The sequence below is a fragment of the Helicoverpa zea genome, chromosome 27, assembly GCF_022581195.2.
Source record: "Helicoverpa zea isolate HzStark_Cry1AcR chromosome 27, ilHelZeax1.1, whole genome shotgun sequence".
Lineage (NCBI taxonomy): Eukaryota > Metazoa > Arthropoda > Insecta > Lepidoptera > Noctuidae > Helicoverpa > Helicoverpa zea.
In genome coordinates this window covers 6,816,205-6,842,488 of record NC_061478.1, presented here as the reverse complement: position 1 = coordinate 6,842,488, position 26,284 = coordinate 6,816,205, and the positions used below count along the sequence as shown (strand labels likewise).

Here is a 26,284-nt window from a genome sequence, read left to right as displayed (position 1 = left end):
CGTTGAAAAACTCCAACTAAAAGCTTACCTAAACTGGATATGTTGTTACCATAACCAAACCAGCAGTTACTACCTAAAAGAAATATGACTTTTACTCAATTAAAAGGATGATTCAACGCTTTGGATCGGAAATTATCAATCAAACCAATATTTATAAGATAACGGTGGACTTTGGTCTCGCTAATTTCAACATAACATCATTCACAAAAAGATAGTATAGATTAAACACCTTTTTCCATGAGGTTACAATTACTGACAAGATAATCTGAACTCATGTTAATATATCTATTAACATAAGTTCAAACTATTAACATGATTACAGACAATTTAATAAATTACAGGAAAATCTAAAAATTATATCTGCTCTTACACTTTCATATGAAAAATACTAGCATAGGCAATATTTTGTCCGGAAGCGGGAAGAAATAATCCCGGGACACGGGTGAAACCTCGAAACTGCCAGTCAAGTATATTTTCGTAATATTCAAAACAAACCATGGATTTTTAGCCCATTTATCGATTAAAGCTATAAGCTACTTTTTCATCCAGGTACGCGAAGTAGTTTCCACGGGACACCGCTTTTAGAAGCTGCCTAATTAATACTCTACAACCAGTTACAAAAGGCCATACATAAAGTGACATAAGCAATCTCTATCGCGACACGTAACAACTCCCCGTAGTTGGTAACACCGATTGAACTCCCTAAGTGGTGTAACCGAGTTCCAAACTGCCTCAGCGTCGTGCTATACGACTTTTATTACTTTTCATTTAGTAGGCTCTTCGTGTGTTTTGAAAATTGGGAAATTTGAATAGGTGTACAGTAATGAAACAACCTAGGTACTTACCTAGCAACTCGTCTTAAAAATTGCAGTTTTCATGAAAAAAAAAATACGCTCTAAAATTCTTTGTGTATTTAGTTACTAGCTTCTGTCAGCGGTTTCATCCACATCCTGTAGGAATCTCTGGACGAACCCGGATAATAAAAAGTAGTGTATAGCCTTCCTCGATAAACGGGCTATCTAACACTGAAAGATTTTTCAAATCGGACCAGTAGTTCCTGAGATTAGCGCGTTCAATGAAAACAAAGTCATATTACAAAGTTGAAGAGCTTGTTTTTGACGCGTTAAGTATCCTGAGCTTCTGGCCTACTTTTACTACCTTAAATAACCCATTTATCTACGAAGGATAGCAGCAGTATTACAGGATGATCGCAAATCCATGCAGTATTACAGGATATTATGAATCCAGTATCCATCCCCTTTAGGTTCCCAACAATGTTAGTTTCAGAGTTCGTTGGTCTAAAAACCCTTCAGCCGAATGAAACATTCAGGTAACAATTACAGAGCTATTCCAACTGTATTAGCCATTCCACGATATGGATAAGGCCTTGTTCACACAGGAATAGTAGGATATAACTTGGAGTAAATAACTTGGGAGTGAGGATAGGGAGCATCATCAATCATCATAATACATCTCAATGTATACAGGCTGGCCTACAATTTATCATCTGCCTAGCCTTTTCTCAAATGTGTTGGGATCGGCTTCCTGTTTTAACTGCATGCATACAGCTGAGTATCAGTTTTGAACATGTAGCGAGTTAGATGCCCAGGCAACCCGAAACACCTTGGTAAGACTGGTTGACATTTGGATCCCGAATACCCAGGACGACTGCCAAAGATGTACAGGACCGTCGGGACACTATTTAACGTGCCTTCCGAAAAGGAAGAATGGTCACCCAGCCACAGACCGACATTCACTTCACACTTCATTGTTTAGCCTTATGACCGACCAATCCAACTTAGCCACGAGCTCCCTACATATAACACTATACCAGCGTGAACCCACCACAAAATTAACGATGCACCGTGATATTTAGTTCTTTGATTGGCTCCTAAGCCGATCGGAATTCGATTAGTAAGCTCTCCCACAAAGAAAATCGGTTTGTGGTATTATCCATATTTACTTTAAGGCTTTTCACTTCGATATCAAGTTTTATAGACTTTGTATTGTCAAATTAGCAGAATTTTTCCCTCACAGTTTAATGGTCTAATGGCCGTCTAATCCTGTCTAATTTTGATTTGATTACTATAGATAGAAATCCTCACATAAGCCCAATGTAATCAATCAAAGTCAAAGTCAAATTATTTATTCCATTTAGACCTTTACAAACACTTAATCAATGACAAAAAAATATAAATAAGTTTTAATCTAGTTGCCTGTACCAAAAGTAGCTTCCTATCAAGAAGACCGGACAAGAAACTCCATGGTATCTTTAGTAAGCAAAGACAAAAGATAGTTACATTATTGGAAACGGCCGTAACCGTGGTACCTACAGAGGGGATGGGTGACGTTACAGAGGGTCCAGCCATTATGACCCGTGATGTATGGCGCGATTTAGATAATATAATGATGGGGATGAAGTCGGAGGAAGAGGCTAATGTGAATGAATTGATCGGTAATGTATTTTTGTTTCAGATGTTGAAAGTTTCATAGGATATAAGTAGAAATTACTCCGAAGTATACCTACTTAAATTAATGCTCATTAGTTCTCTGTATGAGAAGAAGCCTGTGACCTGTAATGGAATACTAAAAAGGCTGACGCCGATGACGGTGACGAAATACGCTTTAATTATTTCGTCTAAGAAAACGATTCGTTTCAATGAGATACCTATGATAGTGCAGCAGGGGCGAAATTGAAATTCGATTATTTTTTTCTCACTTTGAAAAATGGATGTTGGTTAACGTTACAAACAGCTTTGCCAAAGTAGGTTTATCAATTGACTTTTTTATGGGCAATCATGAAACGACCCCTCCCGCTTCAGGGCCGCAGTAACTCTTTTGAACAATCGACTTTAGTGAGCATAAAATAAAATTTCTTCGATCTATAATTTCATTTACAAAGCCCAATCAGCAATTCTAAGCATTTCCAATAAAAAGAGCTTGCATTTTATTCATAGTATCAAGCTAGCGTGTCAACTCAAAGTTTATAAGTACACCAAGGTCGGCTCTGGCTATTAATTATCTGCTATTCTGTTATTGAAGAACTGGGGTTCTCAAAGTATTACACAAGTTAACATTTTCAATTCAAACTCATAAAGGACTAAACTATGTTTTCAGTGAATTCATCCTTTCTAAGGAGGCCAGCATCATCTTGCGAATTCACCCGCTTGCCGAGGGGACGAAAAGTAACATATATGTATATTATTCTGATACATAAGTTATATAAGTAGTTTTTCGGTGAAAGAGGAACAAACATTATACATACAAATAATCAGGATTGTAGGTAAGTCGATAATTAGGTGAACAATTGTCAGTCACATGATCATGGTGAGATTTATTACTCCGCCCTCAAACACGCATTGACATTATAATGTTATTTTTAATAAGTAGGGTTGATGAACCAGTTAGGTACTCTCTTCAGGAAGTCAAATTACATCAAGTTTAATATACCTAAAGGTTATCGACCAAATTCGGTACCTACATGCCTTTTATGCACCCACGCATAAGGAGAAAACATGCGCGATCTACTTAAAGACCAAATACCATCAGACTGATTCATCTTTTAAATAAACAATATCCCTACACTTGGGCATTATAAGCCCACTCATAAAAAGTATCCCTATAGATACTTTATCTCACGAAAGCGGGTGAACCTTACTTGTGTGTCGACATACATGTACACTGTCTTTGTATGACTCGGCGACTTGGCCAATAATGAGCGCCTCTGAGCTTACTCATATAAAGACAATGTGCCTGTATATTTACACACACAGGCTTGGCTCAACCGCTTTCGTGATATCTAATATCTACCTGCCGAGGCCGCAGGATTGTTCGAATGAATCACTGCGTCCCTGGTACATAAAGGACTTAAGAAGGAACATGGTGGGTTTCAGTCAGTAAGAGTCTGACACTCCCTCACGCTACACCTACAGCAGGAGCCGTCATTTCTTCTTCTTCCTCCTGCCCTGTTCCCAATTTTATTTGGGGTCGGCGCACTATATCTTCCGCTTCCATTTTTCTTTGTCACTCGTCATACTGACACTCAGCAGGAGCCGTCATTTGATGATTTCATACAAAAAAGGTCACATATCTAAAGCTACATACACTGAAGTATGAATTTGCAAAAAGTTGTATAAAATTCTTTGAGCACCATATCAATTCAGTCCTAGGCTATAGTTTAACAATTTCAGCCTAGCCTATAATCAGACAATTCAAAGGAAATGGCTGGAACACGCACGGCTAACTAAGTTTTATATCTATCAATGGGCTGTTATGCCTATTTCAGGCTATATGGCCTGTAAGTGGGGGCGAGGGGGGTGATTGATTTCAAATTGTAGTAAGTATTGGAAATAAATGAAAGGAAAAAAATTGTAATCGTCCATTGTTTTTTTGCAATTCTTGCTCATTTTATTTCATGAAAAGTAGGCTACAAGTTGACAGGAATGAGAATCATGTTGGAAGCCCATCATTGAGCACATATAGAGGAAAACAATGACCAAACGGCCATAGTGAAAGACGATATGCCTCAAAAGAATGTTACTTGTGAGATGTGCAATGGCGAAATGTGTACAATAAAATTGGAATAAGGGCAGGAAGACGACAATTGATAACGTAGACACTATTTTGTTGAAAGGTCTCAGACTTGGATAGTTTCAGAAACCTTCTAATTACTTTACAGCTTATAATGTTCTCAAATAATACATTGATAAATAACCACAGAGGAAGGAAATATGGAAAATAACCCTTCATATAATTTCAAGTAAACACGTGGTAACAATTTGCATAACCAACCCAAAAAAATATTCACAACCTAAATCAAGGAGACACCAAAAGTTGAACAACCCCCCACCTTAAGAGATGGAAAACACAAAAATACCGTTGTTGACACTTAAAAAAAAATCTTATCACAATCGTAGCAACAGTTCGTAAGGTCATCGACATACACAAACATACGTATATACATGTATAAAATTCCATTACATATCCCCTCTTTAGCTACCCTGATCACCACCTGTACAAATCTTCGGACATACAGGTTACCCGACGCACGCGCCGAACGAACGACAGATGTGCGCGTTCGGGTGACTTCGGAAGACTTCGGGTGGCTTCGGGTTCGCCATTATAGGAATTTAAGGGTGTTTTTATTCGAAAGTTGTGGTTTAAAGTGGGGCAGTTATTTCGAAGGATTAATTGGTGTATTGTGTTTATAAGGTTTTGCAAAATTATGTAGAGATAGGGTGATTTGTTAAGGAAATAATAGATTATGCGAATGAATCACCTAATTTTGGCGACAATCTCAGCTAGTTCGAGCACCTATCTTTATTCTTTTACCGAACGGAACACAATTTTTTTTTGCGTAGTTCTATTTTTTGCAATAATATGTAGATTTATCTAAATGAGATAATTAGAATTTAATTTGATTGTATGTGCATGTAAATTGGAATGTGACATTGCGTTAATTATAAATAGACTAACATACTAATTCCGTGGGAGGCTGACAAACCCGTTTCTATGCCATATATTACATTAGGAAACTACTCAATATAATTATGTACGTATACGCAATATTAGATACACTCAGTTATGTATTTTAAACCCCTGAAAAAAAAAACTTGAACATTCCTTGTTACATACCATTCCACATCATTATTGTACTTACATATTTTCATTGGTTAACTCACATAATATTACTATTAGTAACCATAAAAAAATACGATCACCCATCCATTCCCAGACCGCAGCAAGCACACACCAACTTCAACAGAACAGATCAGCACTTTATCATACCCCTTCAAATATCTACGAATAGGCGACCCCCCCTACAAAGCGGGTCGCCTGCGCCTGAGCAGAGTTCGGTACTATTCGCCATACAAACGGACCCTCGCGCCTTTTTGTGTGACGGTCGTTCAACCTGGGCTTTTGATGGGATTTACATTAATGTCGTGGTGTTGGGGACCCGTGGGGTTGCTGGTATAAACCATAGGTGATACTGATGATTAATAAAAAGATAAAAATAAATGGATAAATTGATGATATACTAGCAGACCATATAGAATATAGACCATATTGACGCTTTTTAGTTGAAATGTGATTAATAAGACTATACCTGATATTGATATTATAAAACTAGAAATTCTGTGACGTTATTAGATTTTCCCATAAAGATAGGAATTGCCCACAAAATTAAAATCGTTTTATTTCAATATAAATATATTCTGTTGATGTGCGATTATGCCTCTTAAAATTATTTTACCTCTTGAAAAATACATAAATAAAGTTGATAAAGAAAATATCAATGACCAAATCAAAATATATTCTAAACAAACCAAGATTCTTTTTAAAACTTCAAACTACTCATTACAAATAATATATTTCCTTTTGAAATGACTATACGGAACCAATTACACTTAAATTGAAATTGAAAAGGGTTGGATTACGATTCTAAATTAAATTCTGAAATAATGTAATATGAACTTTAACTTAATAGTTTTAAGGACTATTTTTACTTGCACTAGAGTTTTCTTTGTATTTCTCCGCAATTTGGATGCGAAGTACCTCATACTCATATGCTCTATCAAATCCACGCTAATGTTATAAAGGGCCAGGTAACTCTTGTCAGTTCGGTTATCAAGCCAAAACTACTGAACTTATTTTAATGTTTGTACGTAGATAGTCTGAGGCAGGCTACTTTTAACATAGCCTAACTCACCCAAAGGGATAGTGTAGTTTCCCAATAGTGTAATATTTTTTCTAATTATTTCAGTGGCTTCAGTCTTTAGGCATTATTAAATTAGGATATTTACATATTTATTTGGATTCCATCCATAGTATTACAATATGTATATGTTGAAGCGGTTTCGAAGCTAGGTGCAATTATGGACCCTGTTAGGGCACAGCAAAAGAAGGCATTACAACATTTCAATAATGTAGGATAGAACGAATAAATAAGCGTACGAAGCCAGGGCTCACTGCTAATTCTTTAAAACCTGGAAATAACCAAGGCACCCTAGCACCCAACCACCCCCACAAACCCAACAAGCGTAATACTAAGTGAAACTAAATAAAAGGAACACCCTGATTGGTCACGACGGCAGGTGCGCGACGAATCCTGTTCCGTGGCTGCGCGGGAGTGGATTAAGACGCACGGTTTTACATGTTATTGTAAGCTTTGGGGTGGGGGAAGGAAAAAATAATAAATAGGTCTTGGTAAGATAAGTTTGCTGATGTGAACTTGGGTATTAGTGACGTTGTGATACACGATATGTATGAAAACACACAATTGAATTGAACCCGCGCACCAGGCTACTCTTAGCCTACATAAATGTTTGATAAATGTGGGCTACCTAACACTGAAACAATTTTTCAAATCGGATCAGTAGTTATTAAGATTGGTGCGTTCAAGCAAACCTCTTCAGCTTTACAATATCAGTAGAGGTCAAAAATGTAAATTCAGGATCACAACTTAGGTTTTCCTACCTACCTAATTAATTTCCAAAAAAACAGATAAAGACAAAAACCAAAGTCCGAAAGCCCTAAGTCCACTTCAAAAGAGACCATTCAAAAGTCACACGATCTCAAAAAATAAGACAAAACCAGTATAGATCATTCTAGAACGAAGAAAAAAACAGCATCAATAAACTAGATGTCAAAATACCCACAGAAATTAAAAAGTATAAAACGAACGGTCAACCTGTCCAATTCGACATTTCCGAACAGAGGTCGACACAAGAAAACCCGAGACAAATGGGTTTGAAGTGCAAATCTCTGATTCTGAATAAAATTTAAATGATTAGACGCGAAAAAAGATGCATTTAGATTATTTTTTTGTCAACTCCTGCGCATCTGGAGTTTGACTATAGATTACAGCTACGTATTTGCAAGTCTCCTCAATTTTTGAAAAACACATCTTTTGTCCAAGATGTCTTATCGAACCAGCTGTTATTTTTGTTAGTGAATTTCCTGAATCATTTGTAACATTTCCTACTTTGACTATATGCATCTGAATACCAGTAACTTCTTACGAGGTATTTCTTACAACTTTTCTTGGCATAGCGTAAATTCCAAAATGCTGCCAAAATCCGGGGATTTAGCTCAAAAATCAACCCCATTCATTCTGGTTACAACACTTCAAAAAAATTGACAATTTTTGAAATAATCTTCTAAAAACTACATCAGACCCAACATCTTTCAAAATTACTAATTCATCAAGCAACATTTGCCTAACAACTACACCAGAACTGCCCTTAATAATTGCTCCCCACCTTCTATGGAGACCAGTCACATACCACAGTTTACCATCATTCTTGAGTCAGATGCTGAGCACATTGTTTCAATACAAAACTGAACTCGGTACATCTCAATCGAGATTATCAGGTATTCTAACATCTGCTACGATAGAATTTAAGTTATGTATCGTCAATATCTATTGGCAAATCTATAAACCTTATCTGTATAGATAGAGATTGCTTAATGGATTGTGCTAATTTTGGAGACCCGTAAGATTTTGTATTTGATACTGCAAATGTTGAGGCTGTTTCAAATCACGTAAAGATTTTAAGGATCCTTATCGAAACTGGTGGTCCAGACCGTTATTTGTAGATCTTAGCAGAGACTAATTATGAATAGTAGATATGCATCTACTATTTTGAAAACTACATATAGCTCGAAATGATTTTGACATAAAATCCGTATAAGTAATATCAAATTTCTGTCTGTTTGAGCAGATCAACAGATCTCTGTCTATCTACAACTTGAAAGAGTCGATCAAGCATATAAAATGGCGGGCGTTAAATCTGCAGATACATAGATAAAATATTGAGGTTGATAAATAAATGCATAAGGCCAGTGGTGAGTTTTTGTAAGATTACGGACCGATATAAGATATTGAGAAGTTATACAATTTCTTCGTCCAATCAAAATCATCGAAAGCAGTGAAGGGGGCGTTTGGGGGCTGTCTTAATTCTACTGACATTTGAAAAGTGCTGATATTCTAACTCGTAAATTATTTTAATTTTGACATCTTGCAAGCCACGGCCTAGATTCGAGGTCAATATTATGTATCTGTTAATTACTTTGGTTTTTAATTAATATTAATGTGTTTACTTAAGGTGTTGCGAAAGAAACAGTTTTCTAGATTTCAGCAACAAGAAGATCCGGGTCTTAAAATTCAGTTTAGTTGATGTTTTATGCCGAATATCTAATCGTTGTTTTTTTGGTTGACATTCTTTACTATATTTTGCGATATCATGGAATTGCCATATCACTACATAGTATAAAACAAAATCGCTTTTTCTGTTCCATTGTACGCTTAAATCTTCAAAACTACGCAACCGATTTTCATGCAGTTTTTGTTAATAGATCGAGTTATTGAAGAGGAAGGTTTGTATGTACATAGATTAAATAGTGGGGAAACACTTTTATCCTGTGGGAAACCGGAGCGAGTCGCTAGTATTTATATACAATCGGGACTTGATCGCGATGTTTTACTAGTAACCACGGTAAGTGCAATTCAGACGAAACTTCGTAAAGAAAAAGGTATGGTGCCTTTAGAGCAATCCCAATTGTGTCATAATAAATACCCGTAGGGACTAGTCGCGAAGTTTAAAAACCTTTACCATAGGCTATCATACTTAATTGTATACAAATGTCTGTCTACAAACAACCTCCCATCCAAAATTTCGACCAATATAATATCAAGACCTGTAAGTAACTCTGTTTACCCCGTACACAGAAGACTCGTGTACCTGAGCAAAAAGGAACGTACCTTACGAATAATATCATCGCTATCAAGTCCCACTCGTGTATAAATACATGAAGATGATACAAGTCGCGGAAGTTTAAAAATCTTTACCAGGACCTATCATAGTTAAATGTATACCGTCCACAAATAATCTCCCATCCAAAATTTTGCTCAATTTTGCAAAACTCTGCTTACCCCGTACACAGAGGACTCGTATCCACGTGACCGGTATAATTAGCCGGGCCGAAAGTCACGGAGACACCTGGCCGAAATATTTGCATATCGATACCGTTGTCCACACTATTTCGTGCTTTTGGACGCTACCATATGTTTTTGTGAGTTTATTATGGTGTTTTATTGCAAAAATATACTTACATAAAAGACTGTATTAGTATAATGCGGTCGGATAGCAAAAAATATTTTTGTCGCTGTGAAATTATCATCATTGGACTAAATACTTTTCTGTTGGGTAGGATCCTATTGATAGGAAGAGCATAGAGTGCGTTCGTTGTCGGAGGCTGTGTTCGGTAGTGGACGGCAATTGAACTATCCTCTTTACGAGAAAGCATGAGGTTTATTTATTTATGTCAGGTATCTAAGGCCCATATGTATTTGTATATGCTTAAGTAGAAGGTGAATTCAATTCAGAACTACATGTTGTTAATAACATCACAACTTATTTCCATATAAGTTTGATCTTGCATTAGGATCACTTAAAGACTCTTTTTTGTTACAGCCATTGTTTCGTCCCACTGCTGGGCATAGGCCTCCTCTCACGCGGAGAAGGATTGAGCATTAATTAAAGTCTAACAACAGCAATAATTAAAAGCTAACATAACAGAAAGAACTCCTCACATCTCATCTTTAGACTCTGCATGACTATCGAGAATCGCTAGTAAGGCAGTCTCATCATTGTCAAGCAATTTATTCGGTCAGCCATTATAATGGGGACATTTATATTCCATCTCCAGGTATCGGGGTATTATGTTACAAGTAAGCGGTGCGTGTCACATTATGTAATCGCTATTATATACTTATTTGAACTTCGTTTCTGAAGTTCAAGGTGTCATCTCTATTTGCGCTCTTTCCTTAAGTAGTTTATTTTCATTTTAGATTAAGCTAGCTACCTGTTTTACGCGGTTTCTTGCATTCAGAAATGCTAGTGAATTCATGCATTTATACTAATGAATATAATGAAAATACCGAGGAATCTACTACAACTAGGTAACCACTGGACAAAATAAACATTTTACGACAGGATCCTGGCCTACAAAGACTTGCATATTATGATGACTTATTATTTAGGTATTTAATCTAATAGTAATCAATTATAAATATTGATATTTTTCAAAAATGTTGGGTCATAATGATGGAGAATAATTTTGCGACAACAACTTACGTTAAAGAGAGAAAGAAAGCCAGAAAATACCTATATGGGTTGCTTGCATGATGATATAGAAGCAGTAAAGACAACAGACAATGAAGTCCTTGGCCAACGGCAAAGTTATTTTGTCAAAAACTGTAGTAGAGAACTTGCAATTGCAGAATAAGTAAAGTTATAACTTATCGCGGGAAAATTATATTCTTCTCTTATCTAATTAAATACTCGTAATAAACCGTTTAAAGATATAATCTTGAGAAAACCCGGATGTAAGATTAGATGTCTGAAACCCTCGATAAAATAGCTTTTTGTGTAATAACAAACAAATTCTTCAGTTTATAGTCAAAAGTCATAGCTTAGCTGAACAAATAGTGATGCAAAAAAATCTTTACCCACCATAGAAAGAAGACAGATCAACATAATATGTAGCAAAACCGATATAAGAAAGTTTATATTTTACTACTAGTTTTCCCGCAGTGTCACCCGCGTTCCGTGGGAACTACTGCTCGTGGAGGGATAAAATTATAGCCTATGTTACTCGGGACGTAGAATTTTTCAAATCGGTTCAGAAGTTTAGGAGCTTTTAGGGTACACACAAACAAACAAAAAAATATTTCCTCTTTATTAAATGTAGATGAAAAATATCGATATTTCGCAACAGAAATTAAATAAATAAGTAACTCCTGGTTAGCGATAAACGTTAATCTTATCCAACACGTGCCGACTGAGTCACAGTCAATATTTGGGCTTCTTGTCTGTATGTATTTATTACTCAGAGCTACATAACTTTACCATGGGGGTTCGTATTAAAAGGGTTTTGGTTAAGTAGGGAAAACCTTATTTTAATGTTGGTCTAGTGAATTACCTTATAACAGAGGTAATAAATTCGTTGGTTTAGTAATGAATTATAACTAAACGGTTCAGAGTATGTGGATTAAATATTCCAAAAAGCTAAAACGCAAATTAAGAAGATACCTATAAACCAAACTAGACAGTGTACCCTACAACCAAAAAATCCGCAAGGTGACATATTTTGAGTACTTTTTTGAAGTCCATAATTTAGGGTTTATGTGTAATTTAGGGATTACTCCGATCTTAAGAATCCTTCGACTAGTCATCAACAATACCCCACAATAACTTTACATAAGCACCACGCATTCGACTCCGGCGCACTAAAAACAAAGAGATCTCGCCATTCATTCGAAGCGCGTGCGCAAGTGTGCGTGCAAGTGTACCTCACGCACACACGCAAGCGGCTCGTTTCGTAAACAATCAAGTTTGTAGTGTCGAAAGAAAGGTGTTGCAACAGTTATAGTTTCGAGTTTTTGATGCAGCTGAAAAATCAGGTTAGGACGTTAAATCATATGCCTAGCTTTTTCCTAACCCTGCTATAGAAAGAAACCATCACCATCTTAAACTCCTCGTAAGGATCTGATGAGGATACCATTTAGATTCCATGTTTGTCTATAACTGATCTGAACATCTCAATTACAAAGACCCAACTGACCTCTAACATCCCGATTACAAAGACCCTCATGCCTAAAGGCCTAAATGTATTGCCGGATTTGAATTAATGTCAAGCAGCTGAAAAATCAGGTTACAATTAAGTTTAATCATCGGGCTAGCCTTTTCCTAACACTGCGGTAGAAAGAAACCATCACCATCTTAAGCTCCTCGCAAGGAATTTTTGAGGATACCATTTAGATGCTATGATAGTCTATAACTGATGACGGATGATACGCATGCAACAAAGTGTGTGCTAAGTATGAATGTAGATGGATGGAGAGGAAGAGGAAGACCTAAGAAAAGATGGATGGATTGCCTGAAAGATGACATGAATAGGAAGGGAGTGAGTGTCAGTATGACGGACGAGTGATAGGGGAAAATGGAAGAGGATGACATATTGCGCCGACCCCAAGTAAAATTGGGAACAGGGCAGGTGGAAGAAGATTGTCTATAACTGATCTGAACATCTCAATTTCAAAGTCCCTTTTGAATTGATGATGATTTGAATAAATGTCCAGCTGGTTTGGTTGATAGCCAGCCTGATTCTGTTACTAAGGCTTGATGATTAAATACAGTTAAGTTACACAATTTTTAAGTATAATATAGCCTCTTAATGATTAATTTTAATTAAACATCAGGCAGATATTTTTAATGATCAAGAAGTGGTGCTATTAGAAAGTTGTTGCTAATTAGTCTCCAATGGAGAAGAACAGGCAAGGAACACGTTATTTAGTCAAAAAGTAAGACTACTGGAAATGGATGAAAGGACAAAGTGAGGGTTAGTCGGACTCTTACTGACTAAAACCCATCCATGTGTCTTCTGGAGCACTTGGGCGTTCCAGAGCCATGATCACTCTTTTTCTTAAGAAACTACAACAGTGCCTTAGCAAGAATAACTTTGTATGATATATGCTGTGATGAAATATTAGGACTACAATATAAAAATCATTATAAGCCATAAAGTCCTATCTAAGAAGTATATTCTCTCAAATGAACATGCAGCTTGGCAAGAACGAATTCTAAATGAACGTGGCAAAATATTAAGAGATCCCATATAAAAATCATTATGAAGCCATAACTAACAAATATGAATTTTGCCCAATTAAAGGGTTCAATTATAAAATCATTATAAGTCATAAGAAATATAACTACCACTCTCAAACCAAGCCTATCACAGTACAATCATCAAACAGGACTACTTTTACTCCACTCACAAAGGCACAACAAAGCGCTCACGCACACTAGCACAACATGCGCACACGCAGCGGGCGAACGAATTTTTCGCGCAGGTTCTTGACCGAAGCTATTTCCGGCACTGGGAATCGAAACGGCGTTTTATCGCTTCGAGCGTCAGCGTGTATCGGAATTGGGGTCCAAGGCATGAGCGTCAGCAGATTTAGAAGTTAATACGGTGAATATAACTTTATTTGGCTGGTTTATTTATCTGACTTTTTCATTCTCCTAAGTGGAAGCTTTAGTTTTACTTGGGTGTCACGCATATATTTACAAATTTTTTGAATCAATTATTTATTGTGTTTTATTTTATCGCAAATAATGATTAGAAAACATTTATTATACCTCTGTAGAATCTCAGTTATATTATCCTAAAGATACATATTTTGGGAGAAAAGATTTCTGCAACCACAACAGCTTGTGAGATTTTTCACCTTACAAACCCTTACAATATGTTCATGTTGACAAGTTACCCCAAAAAACCATTCGAGTAATAATTCAAATCAATGCTAACTATTATTGCGTAATGTGTAGTGAAGGTCCCATTTTCCTCTTAAAGAAAATAGAAAATGCAAACATATAACACAAGAAAAATACTACCGTAAAATTATTAACCGCTACCTCCTATACCTTGTAGACACGCACCGGATACGTTAAGTACAGCAGCGTTTAAGTCATAGGACATCTGTTCGCGTCTATTGCCAATCACCAATAAACACCAACTTAGGGTATATTGAGAGGAGTATGCGATAAATAGGGGGTTTTTTAAGGTCGTTAATTTTATGAAATAAGTGGCTGTAATAAGTTTTTTTTTTGTTTTGCTAAGATAATTTTTTCGATCGATTTCAAGAGCCAATTATTCTAGGTTAGTTACGTTAAAAGTTTAGCTGTATGAGCATTATTTGGATGAAATTGTACTCAGATGACTTTTATTGCACCTAATTATTTTATTGATGCTATTCATCGGACAGTACTCAAGTAACTGATCGAGTTAAACGGAAATAATTGGATGCTTTTTAACAGAATGGGTTTTGATATTAAAAGTATTAGGATATAACTAATCGCACAGCAAGTTCTAAAGAACACCTTAATTTACACGTCTGATAGCAGTTTTGTTATCAACTTGGTCGACTTTGAGCTAGTTCCTTTTAAAATGAGGCTTATTTGTCAATTTTCATTCGAAACAGAAACCGGCCTTTAAGTATAAGATTTCCCCTTCTTCAAAATCCCGCTACCTCTCATAACTTACACATCACAACCGGACGCGTTAACAGTATCGCAATGTCTGCCCGTATCCTTACGAGCGAAGCGCGATCATACTATACCTTAAGGAATTCGTGTTTGAGACTTACCTGAAAAATGAAAAAAAAGTTGTATTAGTAACATGTTCATTTACATTGAAAAGGCAAGGAGTTCATAGCAAGTCTGTACGGGGAGTTTCTCTAAAACTATGTACTACACAAAATCAAATCAAAATGCATTCATTTAAAATAGGCTGAAAACAGCAGTTTTCAAACGTCCAATGACGAGCTTCTGTTAAAATCTCATCATCCTGCTCTCGTCTCCAATTTATGTTTGTGGACAGCGCAGCATATCTTCTTCCAAACTTCTATCCATAACATCATCTCACAAGTAACATATTTTCCAGTTTCATTTCACATAATCCATCCATCGTTTCTTTGATCGTCCCCAGCACTCATATCTCTACGTGTAGTCATTTCAAAAGCTACGTATTACTAAAATGCCTCGTGCAAAAACCCTATGAACTCCACATTCACAAATAATATTTATTTCTGCCTTTAAGACGGATTCATTACAATAACAATGTTTTACCCATGCTATTACCATATCACCCTGTCTCTTAAGAGTTGCAGTGAAACAACATTCAGGTTTAAGTCTACTGCTAATTTCTCTCTTACAATACATAGTTTGTTCTCCGAAATCTCCCGTTGTTTGTTCAAGAATGTTAATAGCAGACATCGCGTGTTCAGAGCTTAGCTGATACCCTAATTGTTAAATTGCTGTAGTCTCGATTGAATTTCTTTCGTCTAACCTGTCTTATTCGTGATCAGCTTTCTATTGATATGCTAAATCTGAGGTTCTTTCGTTTCTGTATTTAAAATAACCCGCGGTTCCACCTGCTTTCCCTAGGAACTTCTTACCGCTACCGGATAAAATGTACCCCATAGCTTTTCTCGATAAAAGGCCTATGTAACACTGAAGTCCAAAAGCTTCTCAGATTAGCGTGTTCAAGCTAACAAACTCTTCAGCTTTACAATTCTTTATAGTACACATTTACGATATTTGTGATATTGCCGACGAATTAGGACAACTAGAAGTAAACTTTGGACTTTAACTAAGTACCCATACCTACTCGATTCAACGCAAAATCTGACTACAAACGTATAGAAAAACTATCATACGACGCAATTTTTATATTACAAACGATTACAGAAGACACAAACATCTTCAAAATCAAAATTTGAATTCGGAAACGGAACGAAAACGGCGCGGGCGCATTTGATTTTTTTCCCCAATCCTAGGGCGCTTTGTGTTGCGTCCCTCTCTCTCTTGAGCGTCCTTCATATATCTGTTTCATATCGGGGGTGTATAGAGGGTGTTCAACGCCAGATGTTTCGAAGATTCTTGTTTTTTTTCTTGAAGGGTACAACAATGGAGGCGAGCTTGAGATTTGAGCATATGGTCGGGGAACAGGTATGTATTGATAGGCGAAATATTCTATTTTTTTCGTTCGGTTATATCGGCTGCTATTTGATTTTTGGATTTTGAATTTTGTATTTCTGCTTGGGTAATGAGTTGGGAGTTTTTTGTAAGCAGTTTTGAGACTTTCTACTTTATTGTATTTCAATTTTAGCTTTGGAGAAAATATTTCAATTTATTGAATAGATTTGTAATAGTACTCTAACAAAGTATTCTTGGCAGACACATGTTTTTTTGGAATTACGTTTTTCCAATTATGTCATCATCTGCCTAGCTTTTTCCCAATGATATTTGAGTCGGTTTCCATTCTAACCCGATACAGATTGAATACTAGTGTGCCACAAGGAGCAACTGAATTATCTGTCATAGCAGTCACTGCATTCTACAATTCCTTAACAAACAATTAAAATATAACTAAAGCCAATTTAGCTAATAACTTAGAAGAAAGACCTGCCATATCTATACCTTTACCTCTAAACGGTAATGGCCTACAATAAAACAATCAGGGCTAAACATCTGTTGCTATTGTTTAACGCTAAATGTAAATAAACAATAAACTTATTGTTGGGGGAGTATTCCCACGGAAATGTGACATTTTATGATGCTGTATTATCAGGTGGATAGGTGAGAAATTTTTATTGGATCTTGGCTGGAAGCCGACCTTAATATTTTTGGAATAAGCTAGGCGGATGATGAGGTGCGAAATTCTTACTTTAATTTTGCAGTCTTATATAATTTTTTGGAAGAATTAGAAGTTGCAGAAACAGAGAACATTAATCAGTCGTCGAAAATAAGGTAGCCTCATCGGCAACTAACTATATTTTTGAGTTATTAGAGGTTGAAACTCTCGGATTACGGGCAACAAGTAGACATCTCCTTTAGCAAGGATATAGGAAAGCGACTAGTTGACACATTTGCCGTACCACATGGAAATCGGCTTCAGCCTTTTATTACACCTTATAGCCAGGATAGCAATCACACGATTTCATGATTACCATTATATCCTAATGAAAACGTAAGTTTTTTCAAGTGAAAACTACTAAACAAATCTGTGTCTGTCTCTTCCTTTTTCTACAAAAGTTAAATATCTGGAAGCTGGTATAACCACCAGGAGAAACTATAACTGCATCCCAGCCGATTGTCGACTACGGCGCCTGTTCTCATTTAAGTAGATCAGCTAGCTACTCAAGATAAATTATACTACATAAAGAGGAGGAACCATGACCTATGGGTCTTCCACCAGCATGATATTCCATAAATAGTGCTAGGAGGAGCGTCACGGAGCTATAACGAGGAGATAGTTCCCACGAACAGGAAGTGATGGGTAGAGAGTGTAAGGCGAGGTTACAGTGACAGCGGGGAAGTGGTGGTGGAATGGTGGCTTGGTCATAGGTGAAGCGGTGCAAACTGTATGTATATGAAATTATTTTAAAGCTAAGACGTAAGTTGTTTTTTAATAGGCGATCATGACGAGTTCATCCACGCTTCGGAAGGCACGTTATATAGGTGGATCTCCAGGAACATCTTTAGTAGTCGTTACGGGAAATCAGAAGCCAGAAAACCTAAAAACCAGTCTAACGTTGGGGGGTTATTATATACGTAACTGGGTCGAGGAAGTCAGATAATGCTGTCGATCCATGTAAAACAGTGCTACACAGCTGCACCGATTCGACTAGAAGATCCAACCCGAACATAGGTTTGGAGAAGCCTAAGCAGATGATGAAAGAATTTTATATCTATCAAATCACCTAAATTCGATATCAATCCGTTAATAACCAACCCGCTTCCTTCACAAGCGTACCACCCGCTCACACTAACGCCCCCGCTCAAAAAAAAAACTCTCCCGCATACAAAGCGAATACTTTCTGAACATCTGTCAGTATAGGGGGCGTCTTCCATCCCTCTCTGACATCAGACACACACGTATATCTATTTCTGTCTCTAAGTTGGCAGGTAGACAACCTGAATTTCGCGAGAGTCATGTCCAGGTTTCAAAGATCATTGGGTTACTGGTACAGGCGATATGTGGAGATAATTTTAATAGTTTCATAATGCATTTATTACCATTATTAACCGATTACAAAAAAGGAGGAGATTCTCAGTTTGACCGCATCTTTTATTTAGTAGCCAAAACTAGTAAAGCCACGTGGATTTGAAAAGATGAAGACACACAGAATAGAAAAGTAAATCATTCTAAGTGTTTGAATGAGAATTTTTCTGTTCATTTGGGGTTACGTCCAATTCCTATCTCTTGTAAATCAACAAATAGATTACTTATGGAACTTCACTAAGATAGGCAGGTAAGTTACGACTAAAACCGTGGGAAACTGCCAGCCCAAAACAATTTCAATTATCCAGCCTAGATCATTAATTAAAATATCCAAAAGCGCACTAGTCGGTAGAAACAGTACGTTACATCTCCAAAAAGGTAGCAAGGTCATTACAATAAATAGCACCATATAATGCACTATAGAATGCACCATGCATTGCACCCCAGCCACGGTGCATTACCCTGCAACGGAAAGGGTCGCAGGCGCACCCTCGCTTCCATCTCTTTCTAATGTTCGGCACAATTGTATAGCGCTATCTCGTTTGTGCATGGCGTTAGGTGCAAGTAATGTTCTTTTTTTTTTTTGGTTTAACTGTTATGGATTTTGGGGTATTGAGCAGAACTGTTACGGTCGTTTCCAATATCGAATCTGTTGATTTGCTTACTGGAGATAGAATTTTGGTTTAAGCTCCGTATAAGTGATATCAAATAACTATCTGTAGAAAGCAAAACAAAAGGGACATAGTATATTGGGAACCTTTAGTGGCTTGAAGTCAAGTATTTAGGAACTTTGGAGATTTTGATCCTTATGGCGAATTTCCCGATATTGAACGTCGATTTTTTTATGCCAGTAATATTCAAAATTCTTGCTCGGAATGTATAAAATTCAAACTAGTTATGTATGGCGATGTCAAAGGTGAAGATTTGAATAAAGGCAGGCATTTGTAAAAACTAACTTTTAGTACACAAGGCGGAGGTATGTGGAAGACGAAACTCCATTACGAAGCCTATTAATTAATAGCAAAAGACAGCCAAAGGTCTCTTCAATTTCAACTGTCATCAACAACCTCATAAAAATTATTAACTTCAACTAACTTCCCAAAACAAAAAAGACCAAATCTATCAATAACCACAAACATTAATGAATTGCTTCAAAACTAGATTATAAAAACAATTAGTCTGATGTTCTGATGGCGAATAGAATAAAACTAGCTCGGCTAGCACCTGTCCGTAATCTAAAGATAAGCTCTGAATACAATGAGTAACGTCCTTTTATTGCAGGATGCTATTTACAGCTGATTGAGGCCTTGTAATTGGTAGAAGAACTCGAGATACTTTAGATGACAAGACAAACACCATCTTAGAAGAAATCTTCTTCTTGAAGGATACCTATCCTATAACGCTGAGTTTGTTTGAACACGCTCTCAGAACTATTGGTCGTGTTCGAAAAAATATTTTGGTCTTATACATATAGTTACTTAAGTTTGACGTCAGACAGCGAGGAATGGAAGAAAAAGACATGTTGACACCCCAAATGACTTGGGAACAGGGCAGGAAGATGATGATGATGACATAGGTATAGTTACTTAGAGGCTGTCTGATAAGTTCAGCAAGCCTTAGAGTCAAGAAAGCATGGAGTTTCTTGTCAGACCATCTCTCTAGGAGAATAATTTAGATATTGATATCGTTGACCTTTCATGACTGTATCGAAAAGCTTATCGTCATGTAATTCTTAAGAAAATCTGCTCACACTACTAAAATACCAGATCTTTTGCAGCGGCTGACAAATTCTCGATAGCAAACCCTATGCTTCTATTAATCAATCATCATTTGAAGAATAGAATCTATACAAACAACAGAATTACACACACAACAATAATAAGTAGAAGACATGTGCTTCTTCCTTATAGCAAAAACAACATTAAAAGCTTAACCAAAATAACAAAACTTTATTTCTATCATTTCCTTTTAAAATAATTCTTACGGATTAACTCAACATTCCCATATCTACAGCAGTTTAAGTTGTACTCACACGCACACATGCAAGCGCGGTTATAACGCGGGCGCACGCGATTGGCGCCGCACGCGCCAGGTGCGCGGGAGTCGCTCGGGCCAACACCCCGACCCCTGCACCCCCGCGTAGGGGGAAATGGGATTTTACGAGAGTTAGGGATGGGGTGCACTGTTTTTGTAAAATATCGATAAAAAAACAAATATCGATAGAAATTAATTGTCATTTAAAATTAACCTTTTATAAGAGCTTTCAATAATTTTAATGTACGGTTTATGTGACAAAATTTTGTTTTGGAGCCTGCTAGACCAACAAATACTTATTACACATGATTTAAATGTACACCGAGGTCATATCAACTTAACGTGTCCTATTTATTGACGGACAGTTCAATTATCAATTGATGCAAGTACTACTTGGCTTGAAATAAGCTAAAAATAGACAAAGCGAGGATTCGCGATGGTAGTAAAACTGGGACACAATTTGCAGTGGTTTAAAACTAACTTAGAGAAGTTTTGTTTGTTTTACAATTTAATAATTAAAATCTATTTGAGAAATACAGATTCAGACAGATGTTTTTTAACATAAGTGTTAAGGTGTTTTAGTAATCTTAATAATAAAAATAAATAAGATGTATGATTATAGACTCAGAATATGACAGAAAAACATTCTTTCGTGATTATCATAATATAAAAACAAACAAACAAAACATATTTCACTTCGTCAGAATTAGACCACACAGAAGGACTATAATATTAAATGTATAAAATACGACTCCCTCATGCATATTTATAAATTATTGCTCAAGATTAACTAGAAAATTCAATAAAAAATATGCTGTCGCAACTACTTCACAGCTGGCTGAAGCCGTGGAAAAGATTTAATACAGGATCCTTCAAATCTAGATTTTAGCATACTAATTATTTTAAATCAATATCCATTTAATAAATTATCAATTTGTAATTCATCACGGCTGTTTGAAACAAAAAATGCAATATAACTTAATAGATTAATTTAAATATACAAGAACAACAACACCTGGTTTTGTGAGAAAATTACCATACATACTGATTTAAGTGTTAGATAAGATAAAGAGACCCAAAGTTCTAAAGTCCATTAACTAAAATAAATTCAGCTTTGACACATTCCATTGAATCTGTAAGTTTATCATCATCTGCCTATCGACTGCTAAAGATGTTCAATAACAGCTTAACGTGCCCTCTGAAACACAGTCATTGGTTTCCAAGATATACTTAGAAAGTACATGCAAACATTGAAAAGTTGCATTGATACTTGCCTTACCTGGAATCGAACCCACACACTCATACTTGAGAGGTTGGTTCTTTACCCACTCGGCCACCAAGACTTTTGAATCTAATTTTATCGACATCAAAATTCATCGATATTGCGTCCATCCCTAGCACTACAAAAAAAAAATGGTACGTGCCCATAGCCACAGGTATAGATGACAAAAATAGGTGGATATAGATTATTATCGGCATTTCTATAGAATTATAACGCTCACACTATTTGCTGGTAACGGTGTAAGACCACGTGGTAGTATACATTTATTGAAAACTTGCTGTTTCCCGCGATTTCTCCAGTGTCCCGTGGAAACTAGTTACCTGAAAACCATGATAATAATATGACGATAACAGAATACAGTAGTCCAGTACCTTGATTAGGATGCTAGGTTCTAACACGCGACAACATATAAATAAGGGAAGCTCAACTTCACCTTCTTTTTGTACATGGTAATCATATGACGCTTAATGTGGGTACAGCCGGCAGCGGGAGAAAATGTCAGACGTATACCATCTTATTCTAAACTCGTGATCTTAAAAATGTATTGCCTTTTTAAACCATCATCTTGAGGAAAGTACCAGTAGTCTGTAACAGACTTTCTAAAAATGATGTTTTTTATTTCAAAACTGATTTTTACAGTGATAAGACAGATGCTGACTAAAACCAACTAAACTTCCTTCATTCTGTTCTCAAGTCTCTTTTTTGTATTTCTTAGTCGCTGGACCAACATAACCTTAGTTAGCTTAACCACTTCTTTACTTTCAATAGTAACTAACACCAAAGACATTTCACAAACAACGTCACGTGTTTCCTTACATGCAGACCACGCGTTGTCATCACACATTGCGAAATATTGCACCAAGAAACGGTAACAATATGAAATTCATTGATTACTATAGTTCGGCCATTCAGAGAATGCGTTCCTGACACGTCGCGATTGAACTGACGACGTAATAACATTCATTGATTATTGATATAATAATGTTGTTTTAATGCTCCTCAATTGTTAAAACGGTAAACAACCAGCAAAAATATTTTTATCGTAACTGCAACGCCATTGCAAAGTTACGTCGTCAGTTCAATCGCGACGTGTCAGGAACGCATTCTCTGAATGGCCGAACTATAGTGAAGAGTAGTCACACGTTTTCAATCTGCGTTTTAGGGTACACAGTAACACGTATTAAGTTTGAGAATTTAAGTAACTTTAAATAATGATTTCAGTAACGCATGTTTCAAAATGTTACTTAATTGGTTAAATTATTGGTTATATCTATAAAGGCTTGATTCCACATAAATACATATATCTTTTTCTGGTGTACTCGCTCTAGCAAACAGTAACAAATTCCAATCGAACTTTGATAAAAAAAATCCGCGAAACTGCAACCTTTGTGCTCGAACATTCGGTAGCAGTGGACTCACTCCGACACCTATCAGTCTTAGCTGTTCCTAAAGCTTCCAATCCAACTAACTTCTAAACTTCTAAGATCATCCAACGACTGTCCTTTTGACCATCGACCTACATAATACCCAAAACATCATAATAATTCCTCTTCAGACACTACATAAAAATAATATCGAACAGTTTAGCAACACTTCTGTCCCCGATAAGGCACGTACATATGACATGAGTGTATCGTGTTTTTATTTATATTATTTAATGCACTTTGTGTGAACCGTGATTAATATTTTACACGTGTGACTCTTGACCTTCGTGCTACAGTCGTTTTGGAGGATTTCCCTTGCTGCGAAATATGTTTTGGCACGTTTTGTTCAGCTTTATGCGGTAAATTATCAGTCACTGGAGTCTTTGTGACTTCCATTCTAAAGAAAGCCGAACTTCTTTCGGTCCCGTTCCCAATTTTATTTGGTGTTAATATATTTTTCGCTTCCATTCTTCTCTTATTAGTCATCATACTAAAATCAACTTCTTTAATATTCATATCATCTATCAGAGTATACATCCATCCTTTCTTCGGTCTTCCTCTCCCTTACCATCCATCCACATGCATTCTTGACGCATTCTTTGTGATACGTGTTTTACTTGTTTCTCATATATTCTGAAATTGGTACTCCTTTTAAGAAAAACCTAACCTGGATATAAACAGAGAAAAACCAGCACTATTTAAACTCCCTAGTAACAAAATATTATTTACATATAAAAATTCCAGGGGCATCTCAAGACCAAAATCTAAAAACCAAATTAACAAGATTACAATAAAACCTGATTAATAAATCAATGCAAAACAACTAAAGATACAGCTCTTACGTCAAACCGAGTTTGATAAAACAATAAACAATATTGTTGGAAAATACGGTACAACACACCTTTTCAAAACACGTGCTTACACGTACAAACCCACGATATATAAAAGAAATCATTATTATTTTCATATTGCCGTCCACGGCCGATTTCGACCACAACGACTTTTCTCATATAAGGAGATCAGCCAGCTGCGCAGGACATATTATAGTGCACAAGCATTTGCGCAGACACAGATGCACTCACTATTCCTTCACTCTCATAACCCGATGGGACGGCAATCCGACATGTCCGGAGAGAGATCAGGCGCAGGACCGACATTAACGTGCTCTCCGATGCACGGGTGAGTCAATCAATAACTTCCATACTACGGGCTGCTGTGAAAGTTTTAGAAAACCCACAAAGCGATTTTGGCCCGACCCGGGAATCGAACCCGGGACCTCTACAGCAGCCGCGCTTGCGACCATAAATAATGTGTTTACTTTTGGTGGGAAATCATCAGATGATCCCTCCCGCTGTAGGTGTAGCATGAGAGAGTATCAGACTCTTCCTGACGAAAACCCACCATGTTCCTTCTAAGTCCTTTATGCACCAGGGCCGGGATAACTCTTTCAAACAATCCCGCAGGCCCGACAGATTGTGCTTACTTCAGAACGGAAAATTTATTTGATTTCAGCATATCCTTGTTGAGACTGGTTGTTCATCTCCGGATCGTGACTAAACGTTTTAATTTAGTCTAAAAGCAGTCAAAAACACTTTAAAATAGCTAAATATTTGGCATACTGATAACTTTAGCTTGGACTGGAATATTGATGGGCAATCCGGTTTGTGTATCCGGGAAGATTTTTACTAGAGGTATTTATATCGTGTCCTATGGAAGCAATGACCGCAAAACAGCTGAATCATTTCTAATATGAAGAGAATCACCATCATCGTCTTAACCGTAGGACAGCATCATCCACCTGGTCTTGCACTTATCCAATTTTATGTGTGGCACAGCAAGTTTTCTTCTTCCTTACCCTTCTATCTGCCGTCATCTCAGTAACATGCTTTCCAGCCACATCGACATTCACACAATCCATCCATCATTTCTTTGGTCGTCCTCTACCTCTATATAAGCTACAGAACGCCTTACGCTGAAGATAGGCTTGATGATGATAGGAAATGAAGTATTGTTATCAGCATTATTTGCATACAAAATAACCTGGTCAGTGTGACTGTTATTTAGGTGCAAACTCATCAGCGTCATCCTTAGTCGTCAAGAATGGTTTAACACATGTAAGTTACATAAATCATAGATAATGTTCTAGGTACTATACTAACTAAACTAGTACAATACTACATACAACAAAACAGACAAAAATAACAGTGAGCAAACAAAAACAGTGTAAAAGCCATAAAACTGCACACGTGCTTAAAAACGTCAAACACACTTATTACTACATCTTGTTAATGACAAAAATACAAATGATTATATCACAACTAGATCTAAACACTAAAACTTAGTTGCTAAAGAATAAACACAAATTAGAGTACACACAACAAAAATAAAAAAACCATTTGACCAAGAGACGTCACATAAAACAGAATAGTGCAAACAGATCAAAAATATAAAAATAGATTTTGAGTAGACGGTGCAATGATCAAATGACAAAAAGCATTAAAACAACGATTCACCCAAAATAACACTAAAACAAAATAAGTGCAATGACTAAAGTCCGTCCTTACAAACAAGAAACGATTCATTTGGCTTCGTCTTCTGCAAAATTATCAGTAACCAAAACGATTTCTTTCTAGTTCATAGAAACTGGACATAGAGATACACAGACTGCAAACTTATAGCTGGGCGATCGTTTGATCAGGCTCTCAATCTGTATGGAGATGCATATTACAACAATCAGGTATCAGTCGATTTGAATTTGATTAGACTCAAGCTACACTTCGTAGAGAGGCTTGCGATTAACCACTCACGTCCAATGCGTTACAGTATAGAAATAGTTGAGCCGTCTCTCTGAAAGGTAGCTAAATATCTGCCGATAGGCCAACAGTCAGCTTAGTCTGCAGTCTGTAGTCCCCTA

At 36.6% G+C, this 26,284-nt stretch overlaps 1 protein-coding gene across 5 annotated transcripts in view; it reads right to left on the bottom strand.

Moving 5' to 3' along the window:
- LOC124643566 (protein daughterless) overlaps positions 1 to 26,284 on the bottom strand; it is a 133,171-nt gene that overhangs the window by 52,953 nt on the left and 53,934 nt on the right. The gene's annotated exons all lie outside the window — the stretch shown is intronic.